The following is a 20101-nucleotide window of genomic DNA, read 5'->3' as shown; positions in this document are numbered from 1 at the left end:
CTCCCCAGCATGTCGTAAGAGGCGACTAACGGATTCTGTTTCTACCCCCCGCGGGTTAGGGGGAAGAATTTACCCGATGCTCCCCAGCATGTCGTAAGAGGCGACTAACGGATTCTGTTTCTACCCCCCGCGGGTTAGGGGGAAGAATTTGCCCGATGCTCCCCAGCATGTCGTAAGAGGCGACTAACGGATTCTGTTTCTACCCCCCGCGGCTTAGGGGGAAAAATTTGCCCGATGCTCCCCAGCATGTCGTAAGAGGCGACTAACGGATTCTGTTTCTACCCCCCGCGGGTTAGGGGGAAGAATTTGCCCGATGCTCCCCAGCATGTCGTAAGAGGCGACTAACGGATTCTGTTTCTACCCCCCGCGGGTTAGGGGGAAGAATTGACCCGATGCTCCCCAGCATGTCGTAAGAGGCGACTAACGGATTCTGTTTCTACCCCCCGCGGGTTAGGGGGAAGAATTTACCCGATGCTCCCCAGCATGTCGTAAGAGGCGACAAACGGATTCTGTTTCTCCTTTTACCCTTGTTAAGTGTTTCTTGTATAGAATATAGTCAATGTTTGTAAAGATTTTAGTCAAGCAGTATACTAAGAAATGTTAAGTCCTTTGTACTGGAAACTTGCATTCTCCCAGTAAGGTCATATATTGTACTACGTTGCAAGCCCCTGGAGCAAATTTTTGAGTAGTGCTTTTGTGAACAAGAAACAATTGACAGGTGGCTCTATCCCATCTCCCTCCTTTCCCCGTCGCGATATAACCTTCGTGGTTGAAAACGACGTTAAACACCAAATAAAGACCGGCACGGTTGGCCTAGTGGTAAGGCGTCCGCCCCGTGATCGGGAGGTCGTGGGTTCGAACCCCGGCCGGGTCATACCTAAGACTTTAAAATTGGCAATCTAGTGGCTGCTCCGCCTGGCGTCTGGCATTATGGGGTTAGTGCTAGGACTGGTTGGTCCGGTGTCAGAATAATGTGACTGGGTGAGACATGAAGCCTGTGCTGCGACTTCTGTCTTGTGTGTGGCGCACGTTATATGTCAAAGCAGCACCGCCCTGATATGGCCCTTCGTGGTCGGCTGGGCGTTAAGCAAACAAACCAACCAAATAAAGAACAATCTCTCTTTCTCTCCTTCCCCTTTCTGTTCCCCGTCTCTGTGTTTTTGCCAACGTCGTCTTCCTTATCCTATCTCTTTCTGCAGTCAACTGCAGTGAATCATTGTTTGTCGTGTCGATTTTCTTTTACAACAGGGTTTACCTCTGTCACTTGTGGACAGTTGTATTTTCTTGGTGTGTGCAGCAAACGTCGACAAGTAATCGCACTGGAGACCTTACCTTTTCAGGAATCTTGACCGGCCAGTGAGACAGTGCTACCAGTCTTGTTGCTCTTAGGGGTGCTCTGTAGTGTAATCATTCTGTCAATGGGGTTTGTGTTTTTGTGGGGTTTCTACCCCTGCTGCTTAAATTGTTACGTTTGTTTTCCCCATTGACCAGTCACCCGGTTTAGGCAAGACTGAGCGAGTGTGAAGAATGCGTGACTAAGAAAGTAAACCAGGACGACTGCCATGGATTCTCCCCGGTCTGATGGAGTGCCCGTGTCTTTTTCTGCTGTCTGTTTCTCTTTACCACTAAATTCACATCAATGAACTCGCAATTTCCCTCTATGCGATGCATTATGTGTACATAATATATGTATGATGCGTTCCTACTTTAGTTATCTGTTAAAGTGTGGACTTGTTTTGTTAGTTTTTTTTTTAGTTAATCCCTCTTTAGGGCGAGGGCTGGATGTAAGCAAAGCAGATCACTGCTTAATCTATTACCCTCGTTAAATAAAGAATTGTCATTGTCATTGTCATTGTCTATCTGTCTGGGCAGGCTATAGCTGGCTGGCTGTTTTTAGTTGGCTGTAGTTAGCTGTCAGGCTTTTTGACATAGTGTCACTGTCAGTTTCCAAATGAATTCATTTAATAATCCCAGTACTACGCACAGGAAGAAACCAGACAGTTAATTGTTGGTATGTGTCCAAGTACAAAAAAGCTCTTATCCCGTGGAAAAGACTGCACATATCTGTATTGCATCACTTACACGAGAAGGATGTGTTGCCTTTGATCTTCCCCAACCGACTGAGAGCGTGGGGTGAACGATCACCCAGTCACAGCAATCAATCTATATCTGCTTCTCCAAATATTCACTCCCTCTCTGTGCCACGTGTGCGCCGTGCGGCCGTGTGTGTGTGCAAACATGCGTGTCCAGGTAGACATGTGTAGGCAACATGTACATTGCTGTGTGTCAGTGTATGTATACACTTGTAGTTTTGTGTATGCTGCTTTGTACAGGGCCGGACTAGGCGAAGAGGAGGGGGGGGGGTGTTGGCAGTGGTGGCCCAGGGGGATGTCCCCCCTGGCGGCAGGGGCGGATCAGTTCATTTTATGGGTGTTTTTTTTCAAAAGTATATTGTGAAGATATGGGTGTGAAGGCGCAAAGCGCCGAGCCGACGGCGCGAAGCGCCTAGCTTGCTAGGGGGGTCCGGGGGCATGCCCCCCCGGAAAATTTTGAAAAAAAGGATGCAAAATGGTGCAATCTGGTGCATTCTGAGGATGATCATTACCAGTTTCAGGCAGCAGATTTTGTCACTGATTAATACCCCAAAAATTGAAACTCAATGTAAAATAAAGAAATGCATACCTCATTCAATATTTTTATTTTTTTGGCTGGGGGGGGTCCGGAAACCCTAGAACCCCCCCCCTCGTTGTGGGGGTCAGGGGGCGAAGCCCCCTGAAGCTGATGGGTAGGTCATATTATGAGATAGGAAAATGGTCGCTCCTTGCATGAAACGGCATAAAATAAGCAATAATAAAAAAAAAATTAAATAAGTAAGGTACATGTTTAGGCTAGGGGGGGGGGGGGGGGGGGGTTGCGCAACCCCCATAACCCCCCCGGTAGTCCGGCCCTGTTGTACTTTCTGTTTTTACTCAGTCTCACTGTCTGTTTCCGTCTGTCTATGTTGAGTTTATCTTTGTCTGTATCTGCTCAGTCTATATTACTATGTACGTGTGTGTGTATGTGTGTATGTGTGTTTGTGTTTGTGTGTGTGTGTGGGCGCGCGCGCACATCAGTCGTGTGTGTTTGCGCATGCGTGCATGTATGTCTGATTCTCAAGTATCCCCCTCTATTATCTCTCAATTTTTGAAGTGCTATCATCCGTTTCAAATTGAGCGAAGTTTAAAACGGAAACAGTTTTGTGCAAAAATATTCTTGCACTGAATATTGCATTAGTTTGTTTCTTCTTCATCACCCACAGCAGTTATATCCTCACAAAAATGTCAGAACTCTCAAAGATTAAGGTTTAACGTCATCGCAGCTATGACACCACAACCGTGCATTACGGGGCGAACCCTGGCTAAAGGTCGAGATGACATGACAGTTTGCAATTATGAAGAGGTTCAATGGCACTTGAACTTGAGAATAAACAAGAAATTCCTTCGAGGTAGGAAAAACACCCCCGTTGGTCAAAGGGAAATAATCATTCTCACTGCACCCATTCTCACTGCCACCAACTGAGAAGGTTATTTCCCTTTGACCATGAATATGTTTCTCTATAAGTCCTTGTAGAATCTTAATCCACCAATAACTCCCTAACCGTGTGTTTGACTGGTCCCAATTTTTGTAAGGACCGTCTCAGGAATGTATAGAACCTGTTCACCAAGTTTGGTGACGATCGGTCCGTTCATTCTTGAGATCTATATGCGAACACAAACACACAAACACACAAACACACAAACACACAAACAAACAAACAAACACATCGACCGAAACCTATACACACCCCTATACCGGGGGTGTAAAAATCCAAGAATGGTAGGTTATTGGAACGCTTAATTTTTGACCAAAAAAACCACCGATACTTTTACAGGACGTCCACCCAGTGATCTTTTAAGTAGACACACAGACAGACAAACACTTATGGTACAAATAATGAACTTATCTGAAACTTGAACTTGAAAGACTAGTCCCCCAACAAACTAAGACTTTGTAGTCAGTCTGAACTGATGGAATCATTGAGGATTTGTCACCAGCTGTTCCCCTCTTGGTGAAGACTGGTGTCGGACAAGGCACCTCTGTGCATCTCATGCAGCTGCTGCGCCACTGATGATGAGACGGCGGACAGCAGTTGCACTGTCTGATTGGACGTGTTCGGTCAAGCGTGGTGTTAGAAGTTCACCCGACGCGTAGGAAGACACTCAAAGGAGGTCTGGATAGCTATTGAAATACTTATATAAATGTAAACCAAAACCCAACAACAATCAATTGAAAGCGGACAAACACTCAAGTCCTTAATGGCTCAAAACCGTAGGACTTTTAATATTAATTTTAACAACAATCAAACAAAACCAATCAAACAAAACAAATTCTAGCACACTTACAAACCTGAAAACATACTGAATAACAGAATTAAGTCGCCTAAGGATTGTTTTTAAATAGCGTGAGAGAAAAACAACTGATCAACAACAACACAAACGTTTCAATATTTCGCGTACCCAAAAAAACAAAGAAATAAACTAAGAAGCAAACACCACAGACGCCACCACCATTATAGAAGAAGAAGAAGAAGAAGAAGAAGAAGAAGAAGAAGAAGAAGAAGAAGAAGAAGAAGAAGAAGAAGAAGAAGATGATGATGATGAAGAAGACAACAACAACAACAACAACGACGACGAGACGACGACGACATTTTACGATATTATTCGGGATATTCCTCAGTAGTTCTTATTTGCACAAGATGCATCTGTCATTAAATGTAGGCACGTCAATCTTTCATTGTCACAGTGATCAGTCAAAGTTTGTTCAGACTTATCAGTGCCAGCGAGAAGCCTTCGGCAGCTTTGTGTGTCCGGTATTGGTTTAAACAAAATTTATTCCGGAAATACAGGGTGACATATATGATACGATATGAACATTTGTTACCACAAAACAAGCTAAGCTTATACTAAGTGTGGTTATAAATATGTGCATCTAGTGTGTCCGGTATTGATGACGGAAAGTCTGAATCAAGGCTCAAGACTTTGATGGGGCAACATGTAATTGAATGAGCCCTCCAATTTGAATGTCAATCTCCTTAAAAAGGATATTGCAGAGGGATGCTCTTGGCGACTTCTTCTTCTTCTGCGTTCGCTCAGACAGGCACTCCGGTCCTCCTGACAAACGCTGCTGTCTGTTGAAGGGTCTCCACATGACCGTAGAGCTTGTCCCTCACTGGTGTGTCAGCAGGCCAGAATTCTGCTCTCAGGTTCTGGTGGATTGAACAGTCTTGCGGGAGACAAAACGTATGACCAGGTCAAAGCTGCACCCCCCCTCCCCCAAGTCCTACGCCACTGGTCACGGCATGGAGCTCATCAATCACCGTGACACAAAAAGAACAGGTGATAAAGGCAGCTAGGTGGAAACAAAGAGTCGAGCCCCGATCGTGCCTCTCCATCTGTTTATGATTTTTTTTAAAGGTACACGGAACCATTTTGGGGGGAGTCAGAAACGGTTGGACGTGCTTCTTTCTTTCAAAACGCATGAGACGCGCAAGTGGTAATTCAGTGAGGACGAAACATTGTCAGTGTTTCTTTGTATTCTTCTAAAGTTACAAGGCCATGCATGTCCATGTCCGGGTTGTAAATATTCATAAACCGTTTTTCTCTCTCCTGAGAACTGCTCGAATTGTCACTTTCTCTCCGTCAGAGCGGCAGAAAGTTTAAAAGCCACGTGCCAAATGCAGTGAAGAGAAAACACAAAGATTCCACTCCCCGTCATTGTTATTCATCAAAGATGGGTGCCACATGTGACTTATGAATATTCATACATTTTTGGGTACGCGAAATATTGAAACTTTTGTGTTGTTGATCAGTCGACAGATTGTTTTTCTCTCACGCTATTAAAAAACAATCCTTAGGCGACTTAATTCTGTTATTCAGTATGTTTTCAGATTTGTAAGTGTGCTAGAATTTGTTTTGTTTTGCTTGGTTTTTGTTTTTGTTTTGTTTGTTTTTTGTTTTTGATATTTGGTGGTCTAGTTTTTGGACGGAGGAAGTGAATTGGGGACTTGCACTGTGAAACATTGAAATGACGAAATAGGAATTGTGTAAGAATTAAGATCCGTGTGTGTGTGTGTGTGTGTGTGTGTGTGTGTGTGTGTGTGTGTGTGTGTGTGTGTGCGTGTGTGTTTGCACGTGCGTCGTGCGTGCGCGTGCATGCGAGGGTGTATGCGTGCGTGTGTGCGTGTGCGCATCCTCGTGTCCATTTATACGCGTAGGCACGTCTCTATATTTGACACAAAAAGAGAGTTCCCACACCACCTGATCCGATCCATCCAAAACAAAAAGAGAGTTCCCACACCACCTGATCCGATCCATCCAAAACAAAAAGCCGACCTCCGCCATTCGTGTCAGCAACAGGACATGGAAGTCCAAACCACGCCAGCGCTGCAGCAGCCTTCATTAGCGAACCAGGTGCAAAACGGAGCAATTAATTGTCAACCCGTTAATGACCCAACACCAAAATCTGCGGTCATCATTTTCGCGTTAGTCTGTAACAATGACGGATGGTCGCTGCCACGCGAACTGTTACATGAACAGACAACGGATGACGAACTAATTAGGCTTTTGATCTATAGCTGTGTCCGGGTGAATTGGGTTAGTAGGGACGGGAGGGGTGGTGGGGGTGGTGGTGAGAGTAGCAGGTGAAGATGGGCTTCACAGTCGGTTTTGAATGTGTGTGTGTGTGTGTGTGTGTGTGTGTGTGGCGTTTTGTCCTTGTGACGCCTTGGGGGTGGGGTGGTGGGGGTTAATAGCCGACGACGTGCAGTGTGAACAAAAGATGAGCTTTTATTTCTTTTTGTTTTTACGAAAATAATTCTTTTAAAAAACAATACCACTGGCTCTGCATTGTTGGTATGTGACCAAGTGGAGGGATGGTGTCATCCCAAGGACAAGCCTGACCAGATCCGAGACGGTGAGGTGAACGGTTTTCGCGAAGCAGTGGGCCTTTAACGATTATACTCGTTTATCAAACGAAGGTGGTCAGTAAACCAACATTTCAAATTGATCAGAGGGAGGGAGGGAGGGAGGGGATGGGAGAGAGAGAGAGAGACAGGGAGGGAGTGTTGGAGGGAGGGAGAGAGAGAGAGAGAGAGAGAGAGGGAGGGAGGGAGAGAGAGAGAGAGAAAGAGAGAGAGAGAGAGGGAGGGAGTGTTGGAAGGAGGGAGGGAGAGAGAGAGAGAGAGAGAGAGAGGGAGGGAGTGTTGGAGGGAGGGAGAGAGAGAGAGAGAGAGAAAGAAAGAGAGAGAGAGAGAGAGAGAGAGAGAGAAAGAGAGAGAGAGAGAGAGAGAGAGAGAGAGAGAGAGAGAGAGAGAGAGAGAGAGAGAGAGAGAGAGAGAGAGATAACAGACATTGACATTTAATTCAAGCAATTTCAACGAAACCTTCCTCCAAACAAACAGACACACAGCAACTCGCTTTAATTTACTGCTTGTCGGAAATTCGCATTCCCTTCTGACCGTGACTCAGCTATGTGGGTTTCTTTCTGTTTCTTTTTTCTCCTCCGCTCCCCCCCCCCCCCCCCCCCCCGCCTCCTCTTATTTAATGACATTCGCTGCGCAGAGCCCAACCAGGCACACGGCTAATTACTGATAATGAGGGTGGAAGTAATTCCGCCAAGACAGTCATTCCTAGGATTTAAGTCCGCAACTTGGTTGGGGGCTAGAAAGGTCCTAGGGAACCGACCGCTACACATACAAACTGATGGGTTTTGGTGAATGGGGAACGAGTTGTAGAGAGGGCGGAGAGAGAGGGGATTAAAGGTGGGTGGGGGGGGGGGTTGGGGGGATGGGGGATTAGCAGGTCTTTGTTGACACCAGCTGTGAAATACTGATCATACCAACACGTGTAAACGAAGGGACACATTATTACATGGAGGTTTTAGGAGGGAGGCTTATGGTGATGGGGAATGGAACTTTCTCCCTTGACAGTGACTATAGTCAGTGGCGATTTGTCCATGATTGACGTTTCACACATTTTATATGAATTAATCCTGGGGTTTTGCAAACCTTGCTTTGAGATCGCAATTAAACGAATGTATTTTTTGTCTAGCTATTTGTACTCTGCATGTGTTTGTTTGTGTGCGTGTGTGTCTCTCTGTCGAGTCACTGTCAGTCAGTCTATCTGTCGCTCTGTCTGTCTGTCGCTTTCTCTCGCTGTTTTGTTTACTCTTTGTCGGTTCAGTTCTATTACACCATTAATTGTGGACCCACCATACTCATTTTACGGTGTTTTTTTGTGTTGTTTTTTTAGCTGCACAGATGACATGTTTCTGAGCAGTATTCGATCACAGAAGAAAAGGGCTAATCCAACCTGTGCGATGAAAGTAGGTTGAAGTTGAACAGGAAGCTGCAGCAGTCTGAAGAAGAAAAGAGATTCTACAGATTTTTTTTCGTTCAGACTGGTTTGCCTCCCCGACAGTTCACCCTCCCTGTGTTTATTTGCCGCGGTTCAAACGGAGGAGGTAATATGAAAAATATGTCGCCCTCTCCGTCTTGCTCTTGCTACCTTCTTTAAATCTGCTGTCTCTCAGCTTGTGTGTCTGTATGACGGCATAAAAGTGCCAAAAGTGACAAATACAATGATCAAAATTACCTTTGTAATTACATGTATAGTGTCATAATTGTCACGAAATAATTATTGTAATAAATTACCAATAACACAACAGAATCACTGGCATCATGCCAAGATAGAAACGGCTCAGACTTTTAGATGCTACTTGGTATATCACCTGGCGTATTATAAGCAATTATCTTCGTAATTCTAACTTATGGCGTTAGCAGAGCGTCATATGTCTAAAGTTTTATTCACTTTTAGTCCAGCGTTCTGCCATACAAACAGTGATCCTGGCGTGATATCGGAATTTATTGGTGAATTTGTTAACAAGCAAAAGCAACAACAACAAAACAAGCAGTCACTGTCCCAGTAATTACCTCTGTTATCATAGTTAACTTTCAAGCGACTGAGCCGTCATACGTCTGTGATCATAGTTAGCTTGGCATTTGGTTCAGTATTCTGGCATACACACGCCTAAAGTAAATCCTGACGCGTATTGCTAATTTAGAAACGATCATGGAGTTTATTAGCAATAATCTTTGAAACAATAACTTTTGGCACAAATAGGCCGCCGTACGTGTCTGCACTCACGCCATAACTCGAGCGACCGACGCGACTTGGCCGGTGCGCGTGTGTGTGTTTGTTTGCTGACGCGTTCGCCTCCCTGTTGCTCGGTGCGCGTGAATGTTTGTTTGCGTGTTTGGCCGCCTAGCGCCTTATTGGCAGGTTGTGGGGATCAACCGCAGTGGGAGGAGGGTGAGATCTGACTTCTGGCTGTGTTTGCCACCCACACAGACACTGAGACGGGCGGCGGGAAGAAAGTGAGGGGGAGAGGTTGCGTGGAGAACGACCCAATACTCCGCACGGAACCGAGACTAGCGTGATGTCATTTTTTTCTCGACTCAGACAGCCGATGTTACACATTTTGAGTGAGTTGAAACTACGTTAGAAACTTTCGTCGCAAGGCGGGGCTCCGCCCACATATCATTGTAACTTCAGCAGGACCGACGACGCAGTGCAGTTTATCCCAGCCCGCTACACGTTGCGTGAACTGAAGGAAAACAGGCCAAGTACTCGTCATAATCCCTATCGCGGCATAAATAATAATTATGCAGTGCGTCGTCTGTGCTGCTGAAACTGCGCAGGTATATTCTGCCCATAATAGATCACGCCGACGTATGACTTACTGTGGGCGATCAGACATTATTTTGACCCAGTTTGCTGCCGTGATGATTTCGAACCGCAACGCGAAGAGATGTCACCATAACTGATGGAACACTCTTCACACTTTACGGCAGAATGAGATTTCACACTCACTCACTCAGTGGTGTAACTTCAAAGTCGAAGTTGAAAGTGTTTCCAACCGCTATGTTAAAATAATAACATTTCAAGGCCATAGTAGATACAATCCTTCAATGTTAGAACACACAGAGACACAAACATACAGACACAGACGTAAAACAGACAGATAAACAGTCAGACAGACAGGCACACAAACAGACACACAGATTAACACGCACGCACGTTCGCACACGCACACACACACACACACACACACCGTGACACACACACACACACACACACACCAGTGACACACACACACACTCACACACACACACACACACACACACACACACATGTGCACACACACACACAAGTGCACACACACACACACTCACACACACAGACACACACACACACACACACACACACACACTTTCATATCAGACAAACCATGGAACGCATAAGAAGATGAAGAAAATACGAGACAAACACAGTCAGTCGCAACAGTCTCAGCTCAGCAAGTTCATCGCTATCAACCAACGATCGACAAGCAGACACAGACGTAAAACAGACAGGCACACAAACAAACAGACAGATATACACGTACGCATGCATGCACGCACGCACGCACGCACGCACGCACGCACGTACGCACACACACACACACACACACACACACACACACACACACACACCACACACACACACACACACACACACACACACACTTTCATATCAGACAAACCATGGAACGCATAAGAAGATGAAGAAAATACGAGACAAACACAGTCAGTCGCAACAGTCTCAGCTCAGCAAGTTCATCGCTATCAACCAACGATCGACAAGCAGACACAGACGTAAAACAGACAGGCACACAAACAAACAGACAGATATACACGTACGCATGCATGCACGCACGCACGCACGCACGTACGCACACACACACACACACACACACACACACACACACACACACACACACACACGCAGAAGAAGAAGAAAATACTAGACAAACACAGTCACAGTCAAAACAGTCTCAGCCCAATATTTCCAGTTCATCGCTATCAACCACCGATCGCCACGCATCACCCCAACAGTCCACTATCGGGTGTAAGGAGATTGACCGTCTGACCATTGACCCTCAAACATCTTGGTCAGTGGGTCGATGCCCTCAGTAGGCTATCACTATGAGCTTGATCGATAGCCAGTGGGCAGTGTACGCCTGGACAGCGTATCTCGATGATTGATGGTCATTGCTAACAGTTGATGTGTCAATGATTGATGGTAATTGCGTTAGGTGATGTATTTATGATTGATGGTCATTGCTTATTGTTGATGTATTCATCCATGTGAAGGCGTGACATCGTTTACCTTAATTTGCTTAACTGTTTGTGCTGTGGTTCAATGATCTAGTTTTAATGTTTTTATTCTTCGTGCCCTCTCCCCGTAGGCTAGTTTTTCTTTCAGATTTTTTTTAAAAATTCAGGAGAATGGGTTGATGACGACGAAGAAGAAGAAGAGTAGAAGATGAACAAAATGAAGGCAGTAGATTTGCAAGTTGTTGCACTGAACTAAACAAGCTCGTGAAGAGAGATTGGCTTACAAAGCGAAGAGAGACAAGACAAGACAAGACACATTTTTAACAAGAGTAATGGCATGGCAAACAGGTGCTTTCTTTTTTACATCAAGCCCTCGCCCATTAGAGGGACTAATCTAATGATAATACGTTGTTTACGTTTTAAGAGAGAGAGAGAGAGAGAGAGAGAGAGAGAGAGAGAGAGAGAGAGAGAGAGAGAGAGAGAGAGAGAGAGAGGGAGGGAGAGAGGGAGAGGGGAGAGAGAGAGAGAGAGAGAGAGAGAGAGAGAAAAAGAGAGAGAGAGCGAGAGAGAGAGAGAGAGGGAGGGAGAGAGAGAGAGAGGGGAGAGAGAGAGAGAGAGAAAGAGAGAGAGAGAGAGGAGGGAGAGAGAGAGAGAGAGAGCGAGAGAGAGAGGGGGGGAGAGGGAGACAGAGAGAGAGAGAGAGAGAGAGAGAGACAGAGACAGACAGAGAGAGATAGAGAGGGGGAGAGGGGTCGGGAGGGGGAGAGAGGGGGGGTGGAGAGGGAGAGAGAGGGACGAGAGAGACAGAGAGAGAGAGAGTGTTCACAGATTTGAATGCCATCATCAGAGAAGTATTGAGAAGCAGCAGACATTACACAAACACTTACAAGAATATATATCACGAGTTCTATCCATAACAATAACACTTTTATCAAACACAAGGCAACCGCTGTCTGGGCTCATTTTTTTAATTTAAAAAAAATCTGCCAATGGGCATTACAATATACCTGTAAAACTTGTGACGTCAATTTCTAAATTTCAAACTAAAAAACTGCCTCAGGTAAGAAATGAGATTGTCATCTTATATCCTCCTTGTTACATCTGCTTTTTGAAAATGTGGGAAAATCCTGGATGAAAGAGTTGTGATTTTTGTGGGGAGTAAACTCGCCTTGGGATAATTAAATCAAATTACTGAGAGAAAGTGATAGGTCTTGTTTACCTACATGGTTACATCCCCCCCCCCCCCCGGGCTTCTTCGTGCTTATCAAGTTTCTTCAGTATAGGTACGCAGCAATCATGTCTGTCTGGCTCTCTGTCTGTCTATCCGTCAGTCTCTCTAACTATGTCACACACACACACATACACACACACACACACACACGCACACACACACACACACACACACACACGCGCGCGCGCGCGAGAGAGAGAGAGAGAGAGAGAGAGAGAGAGAGAGAGAGAGAGACAGACAGACAGACAGACAGACAGACAGACAGACAGACAGACAGACAGGCAGACAGACAGACAGACAGACACGATGATGGGGGAAGGGGTAATCATATAAGCTATCAAAATTCAAACATTCCACAACGAAGAAGAGAAAGACAGACAGACAGACAGACAGACAGACAGACAGACAGACAGACAGACATAGACAGAGAAACGGAGAGTAGACACAGATTCCCAACCACACATGCCATGATTTTCTTTGATTAACACCCCCTTCAATCTGCTCAGTCTCACACTCATTTCCCACCACCCTCAAACAGTTATCCCTTACCTGGATGGTAAGAATTAAGCAAGTCATGCTTGTACCGCCAAGTGTTTGTATCTTCCAAAACAGACCTGAGTGTATCCGCATGTTCCCAAACCCATTGTACTCCAGACACAGAGACTCATCGTCAGTTTTTTTATACGGTGATGTGATGGACAAAGCAGCTGGGTTCTTTGCTGTACCTAACAAGCATCACCTGTCATCGTGTTCAGTGGTGCATGATGCCTGCCGGAAGGTCCACACTTGATTGGATTTGCATACGGAGCCGCCCGAAGATAAACACAATTTGCATAACTCGGGTCCCCGCATGTCTTGCGCCTGAACCTTGTTTGCTGACGTTGAAGACGCAACGCGTGAGACGTTCTTCCCTTTAAAGAATTGGAAACACATATTCAGTGGAGGATACAAGCCTGGACGATTTTCTGAAATAACTCCGTCGAGTTTGTATGGGTTGTGAAAAAATTAATCCCCTTGCTTTTCGTCTGACAAATAACTTTCCACGTGCTCCCGTCCACGTGTTTCCGACACACCCCTCGCTAGCGATTGGCCCCTCCAATGTTTGTCCGGCACACCCCTCGCTAGCGATTGGCGCCTCCAAGGTTTGTCCGGCACACCCCTCGCTAGTGATTGGCCCCTCCAAGGTTTGTCCGGCACACCCTTCGCTAGTGATTGGCCCCTCCAATGTTTGTCCGGCACACCCCTTGCTAGTGATTGGCCCCTCCAAGGTTTGTCCGGCACACCCCTCGCTAGTGATTGGCCCCTCCAAGGTTTGTCCGGCACACCCCTAGCTAGTGATTGGCCCCTCCAAGGTTTGTCCGGCACACCCCTAGCTAGTGATTGGCGCCTCCAAGGTTTGTCCGGCACACCCCTCGCTAGTGATTGGCCCCTCCAAGGTTTGTCCGGCACACCCCTCGCTAGGGATTGGCCCCTCCAAGGTTTGTCCGGCACACCCCTCGCTAGCGATTGGCCCCTCCAATGTTTGTCCGGCACACCCCTCACTAGTGATTGGCCCCTCCAAGGTTTGTCCGGCACACCCCTAGCTAGTGATTGGCCCCTCCAAGGTTTGTCCGGCACACCCTCGCTAGTCATTGGCCCCTCCAAGGTTTGTCCGGCACACCCCTCACTAGTGATTGGCCCCTCCAAGGTTTGTCCGGCACACCCCTAGCTAGTGATTGGCCCCTCCAAGGTTTGTCCGGCACACCCCTCGCTAGTGATTGGCCCCTCCAAGGTTTGTCCGGCACACCCCTCGCTAGTGATTGGCCCCTCCAAGGTTTGTCCGGCACACCCCTCGCTAGTGATTGGCCCCTCCAAGGTTTGTCCGGCACACCCCTCGCTAGTGATTGGCCCCTCCAAGGTTTGTCCGACACACCCCTCGCTAGTGATTGGCCCCTCCAAGGTTTGTCCGGCACACCCCTCGCTAGTGATTGGCCCCTCCAATGTTTGTCCGAGTAAACGCAAGGGCATTCCCTCTTTCACACCCGAGTTATTTTGGGAATTCGTCTAGTATGCATATACATCCAATACCATACATAATGGAAAGATGACGGCACATACATTACAATTTAACCGACAGAGATCAGCAGTTTCTTCTTCTTCTTCTTCGTTCATGGGCTGAAACTCCCACGTTCACTCATGGTTTTGCACGAGTGGTTTTTGTTAAAGACCGTTTTTACCCCGCCATTAAGGCAGCCATACGCCGCTTTCGGGGGAAGAGATCAGCAGCATCGATGTATACACGTGGATTCACACACACCCCCCCCCCCCCCATCTCCCTAGCCATCCTCGATATCTTGCACACACCTCAAGGAATGTTGGTGACACGCCAACAGGATGTCTTCAAGTGAAGACACATCATACACAGTAGGAACACGTTTCCTATGGATACCTAACCCGCACCTTCTCCGTGTCTTCCAAAGCGAATGTCATCATTTTCAAAGCCACTAATTTTGCAGTCATTACGGTCGCCAGTCTTGGTGACTTTGTGCTGTCGTTGTCGTCGTCTTTGTCGTTGTCCTCGGTGGTTGTTACGAAAAGAGGGTAGTGTTTTCATGTTCTTGCTGGTTTTGATTGTCAGCAGCAAAAAAAACCAAAACAAACAAAAACACAAAAAACCTGAATGATTCGTGTGGCTCGTTTCAATGCTGGCATCGACTCTCTTTATAAAGTGATCATACTCGACAATAATGGAGAGTCAGGGCCGATCATACCCAACAGAAACAAACTCAGTTCGCACTGTTTGTAGATGCAGTTCATCCTGACTGCACACACGTGTGTAGCATGAACACTCGCGTGGCTGACATAGTAATATGGAAAGCCGTTTGGCTCATAACCATTACACGTGTAATAAATCATAAATACACGTGTAATAAATGATTAATACACGTGTATTTATTTCTTATTGCACGTGTAATTTATCTTTTTTCTTATGCTATGGAATAGCATAATGATTAAATACACGTGTAATAAATATTTCATACACGTGTAAGAAATGATTAAATACACGTGTAATAAATATTTCATGCACGTGTAAGAAATGTTTATTACGCGTGTATTTAATCATTTCGTACACGTGTTTGACATTTTTATTACACGTGTATTAATCATTAATTACACGTGTATTAATTATTTATTACACGTGTACTAATCATTTTTTACACGTGTAATGGTTATGAGCCAAACGGCTTTCCATATAGTAATGCAAACAGGCGATACATCCGTGTATGGGAAACGGGTTCCACGTGCTCAGTACCTTCTCTGACGTGACTACCTGTGCCTTTGTGTGTCAGCGGTGTTACTCATTTACCGTCTTTGTTTGGAAAACTGTACTATTACTCAGCTTCATCTGTCGGCGAAGACTAAAACTGATTACACAAAATTAAGTTACACCAAAAGTTTATCTGAAAATTCATGTATGTCATGTGTGCTTGAGATGTGGCATAATAATTTCACAAAGCTTCAAGTATAAAGGACCTGCTTTGCATGATTTTTAACAAATACTTTTGAAATTGGGAGATTGCGTCAACAGTAGGAGGTGTGACACTGAGCAGTAGTCACACTCATCCGACAGGGCCGGACTACCGGGGGGGGGGGGGGGGTTATGGGGGTTGCGCAACCCCCCCCCCTAGCCTAAACATGTACATGTACCTCACTTATTTAAAATATTTTTTATTATTGTTTATTTTATGCCGTTTCATGCAAGGAGCGACCATTTTCCTATCTCAGAATATGACCTACCCATCAGCTTCAGGAGGCTTCGCCCCCTGACCCCCACAAGGGGCTCTGGACCACCACTGGCAACCCCCCCTCCTCTTAGCCTAGTCCGGTGTAACACGAAATTTTTACTCCACGAAAAATTTACTCCGGAGTAAATATTTCGTACGAAATTCTTACTCCGAGTACACTTTTCGTACGAGAAAAGAACTCCCCAAGGCACGAACAAATTACTCCCTCCACGAAATTGTTACTCCCCATTTATTTTACTTCCAGTAAAAATCTCGTACGCAAAAATGGGATTCGGGCGAAGGGATAATGCCAACTTATCAGTAAGTGATCTCGCGCACACGAATGTCGCGCTACCCTCCTTCCACCCCTTCCACCACCAAGACTAACAGGGGACAAGGGAGTAAACATTTCGTACACCTGGCATGGGAAGTTACTAATTGCTTGTGTTTGGGTGAAGTAATTTATTCGTTATTTATTCTTCAGGGGAGTAACATTTTTGTACGAAATGTTTACTCGGAACTCACCTGTCTTGGGGAGTCATTTTCTCGTGAAATGGGGGAGTACTTTTTTCGTAAAGGGAGTAACTTTTTCGTACGAAATGTTTACTCCGGAGTAAAAATCTCGTGGGAGTAATTTTCTCGTGTTACACCGGCCCTGTCCGACTTTGACCCGCCAGACTCCGTGCAATGCTGTTTCAGCTCATATCATTATTGTCAGGCTGTGTTTTGTATGCAAGACCATTCAGAACAAGAGGCGAAGCCTTCAAGGCTCACGTAAGAAATCGACAAACAGTAACACAAACTCAATCACTCCGTCACACACACACACACACACACACACACACACACACACACACACACACACACACACACACACACACACACACACACACACACACACACACACACACACACACACACACACACACACACACACACACACACACACACACACACACACACACACACACACACACACACACACACACACACACACACACACACACACACACACACACACACACACACACACACACACACACACACACACACACACACACACACACACACACACACACACACACACACACACACACACACACACACACACACACACACACACACACACACACACACACACACACACACACACACACACACACACACACACACACACACACACACACACACACACACACACACACACACACACACACACACACACACACACACACACACACACACACACACACACACACACACACACACACACACACACACACACACACACACACACACACACACACACACACACACACACACACACACACACACACACACACACACACACACACACACACACACACACACACACACACACACACACACACACACACACACACACACACACACACACACACACACACACACACACACACACACACACACACACACACACACACACACACACACACACACACACACACACACACACACACACACACACACACACACACACACACACACACACACACACACACACACACACACACACACACACACACACACACACACACACACACACACACACACACACACACACACACACACACACACACACACACACACACACACACACACACACACACACACACACACACACACACACACACACACACACACACACACACACACACACACACACACACACACACACACACACACACACACACACACACACACACACACACACACACACACACACACACACACACACACACACACACACACACACACACACACACACACACACACACACACACACACACACACACACACACACACACACACACACACACACACACACACACACACACACACACACACACACACACACACACACACACACACACACACACACACACACACACACACACACACACACACACACACACACACACACACACACACACACACACACACACACACACACACACACACACACACACACACACACACACACACACACACACACACACACACACACACACACACACACACACACACACACACACACACACACACACACACACACACACACACACACACACACACACACACACACACACACACACACACACACACACACACACACACACACACACACACACACACACACACACACACACACACACACACACACACACACACACACACACACACACACACACACACACACACACACACACACACACACACACACACACACACACACACACACACACACACACACACACACACACACACACACACACACACACACACACACACACACACACACACACACACACACACACACACACACACACACACACACACACACACACACACACACACACACACACACACACACACACACACACACACACACACACAGTAAGCATGAAACTGTGCAAGAAAGCGAGACCCTGGATCTGCCAAGTAGTCTCGGCCCGCTCACAATAACAATGACCGAGACTTTCAGTAATTCCTTTGCGTGACGTCTAACCCTCTTACGTCATAATGTGACGTCTTCAAATAGTTTCTATCACACACGTCAAACACTTTTGACCGAGACTGACGTAATCCATAGACTCGGAAATGTTAAAGTTTCTATCACACACACACACACACACGCACGCACGCACAGACAGACAAAGTTTATCATCGCATAGGCTACACTTACGTGAGCCAAAAACCAGCAGGTAAAATTCTGGAGGGCTAAATTCGAGTTTGTGTGGCTACCACTCAGCGCCAAACCTCGTATTTTTGACGGAGTTAATCCACGAATTTGGAATAAATGCTTGAAAGAGCAAACAAGTCAGACCATTTAAAGGCTGCCATATTCGTAGCGTTCATTAATTAATTCATATTGTTTACATGTGCCAATAATGTTATAAAAAATGTACCTAAGGGGATATAATAACGATTGGCTGTAGCTTTCGAACACAGAAAAAAATATTTCAGTATTGCAAAGTGGTGTTGATACTGATAGTGTCAAATGTAAACAGAACAGTCTCAAACGCCATCTTTGGTTTACGAAACGTCACGAAGTGACGTCAACGGTCTAAAAATAGCCCAAGTCCTGGAGAACTGTTGCTAAACAATGCAATAAAGAATTAATTATTTCTCGTAATTGGTAAGGACTTCAAACCTAAAACTTTGCAGTTGTATCCCCGCAACGATGGGAAAAGCCCTGTCACTCTGTACTTTTTTCGTTTATGGTAAAGGTTTCAAGCGATGGTGCATAGCATGCATCGTTTCCTTGCTTTCATGCATGATCGACGTTGCGGATGAGAGAACAAAGTCAGTAGACGGAGAGCGAAATTCTTTAGACTTGAATTACCATGTTAGAAGCGTTGACAGTTATTCAGTTGTCACAAGTGAACCCACACTTGATTTTCTGTAATTCACACATCAAAGAATCACAGACTGCGGACACACCGACTGACATACACACACAGACACAGATAGGCAGATAAAGAGACAGACAGAAATACATACTACAGATAACGAGAGACAGGAAAAATAAAAATACCCAACTAACACTCAAACGGACAAAAAGATATACAGGCACACAGCCGGGCACAGCCAGCCAGCCAGCCAGACACACACACACATACACACAAACACACACACACAGACACAGAGACAGACACACAGCCAGCCAGCCAGCCAGACAGACAGACACACACACACACACACAAACACACACACAGACACAGAGACAGACACACAGACAGACAGACAGACAGACACACACACACACACACACTGACACACACACACACACACACACACACAGCCATTCATTATGTGTGCTACCTGAAATTA

At 46.0% G+C, this 20101-nt stretch overlaps 1 protein-coding gene across 14 annotated transcripts in view; it reads left to right on the top strand.

Moving 5' to 3' along the window:
* The window catches only part of LOC138963087 (ensconsin-like), a 109170-nt gene that overhangs the window by 17867 nt on the left and 71202 nt on the right, over nt 1–20101 (top strand). The gene's annotated exons all lie outside the window — the stretch shown is intronic.

This window comes from Littorina saxatilis, linkage group LG3, assembly GCF_037325665.1.
Source record: "Littorina saxatilis isolate snail1 linkage group LG3, US_GU_Lsax_2.0, whole genome shotgun sequence".
NCBI classification, from domain to species: Eukaryota; Metazoa; Mollusca; class Gastropoda; order Littorinimorpha; family Littorinidae; genus Littorina; species Littorina saxatilis.
Note: the sequence above shows the minus strand (reverse complement) of the source record. Positions and strands in the feature narration are given on the sequence as shown.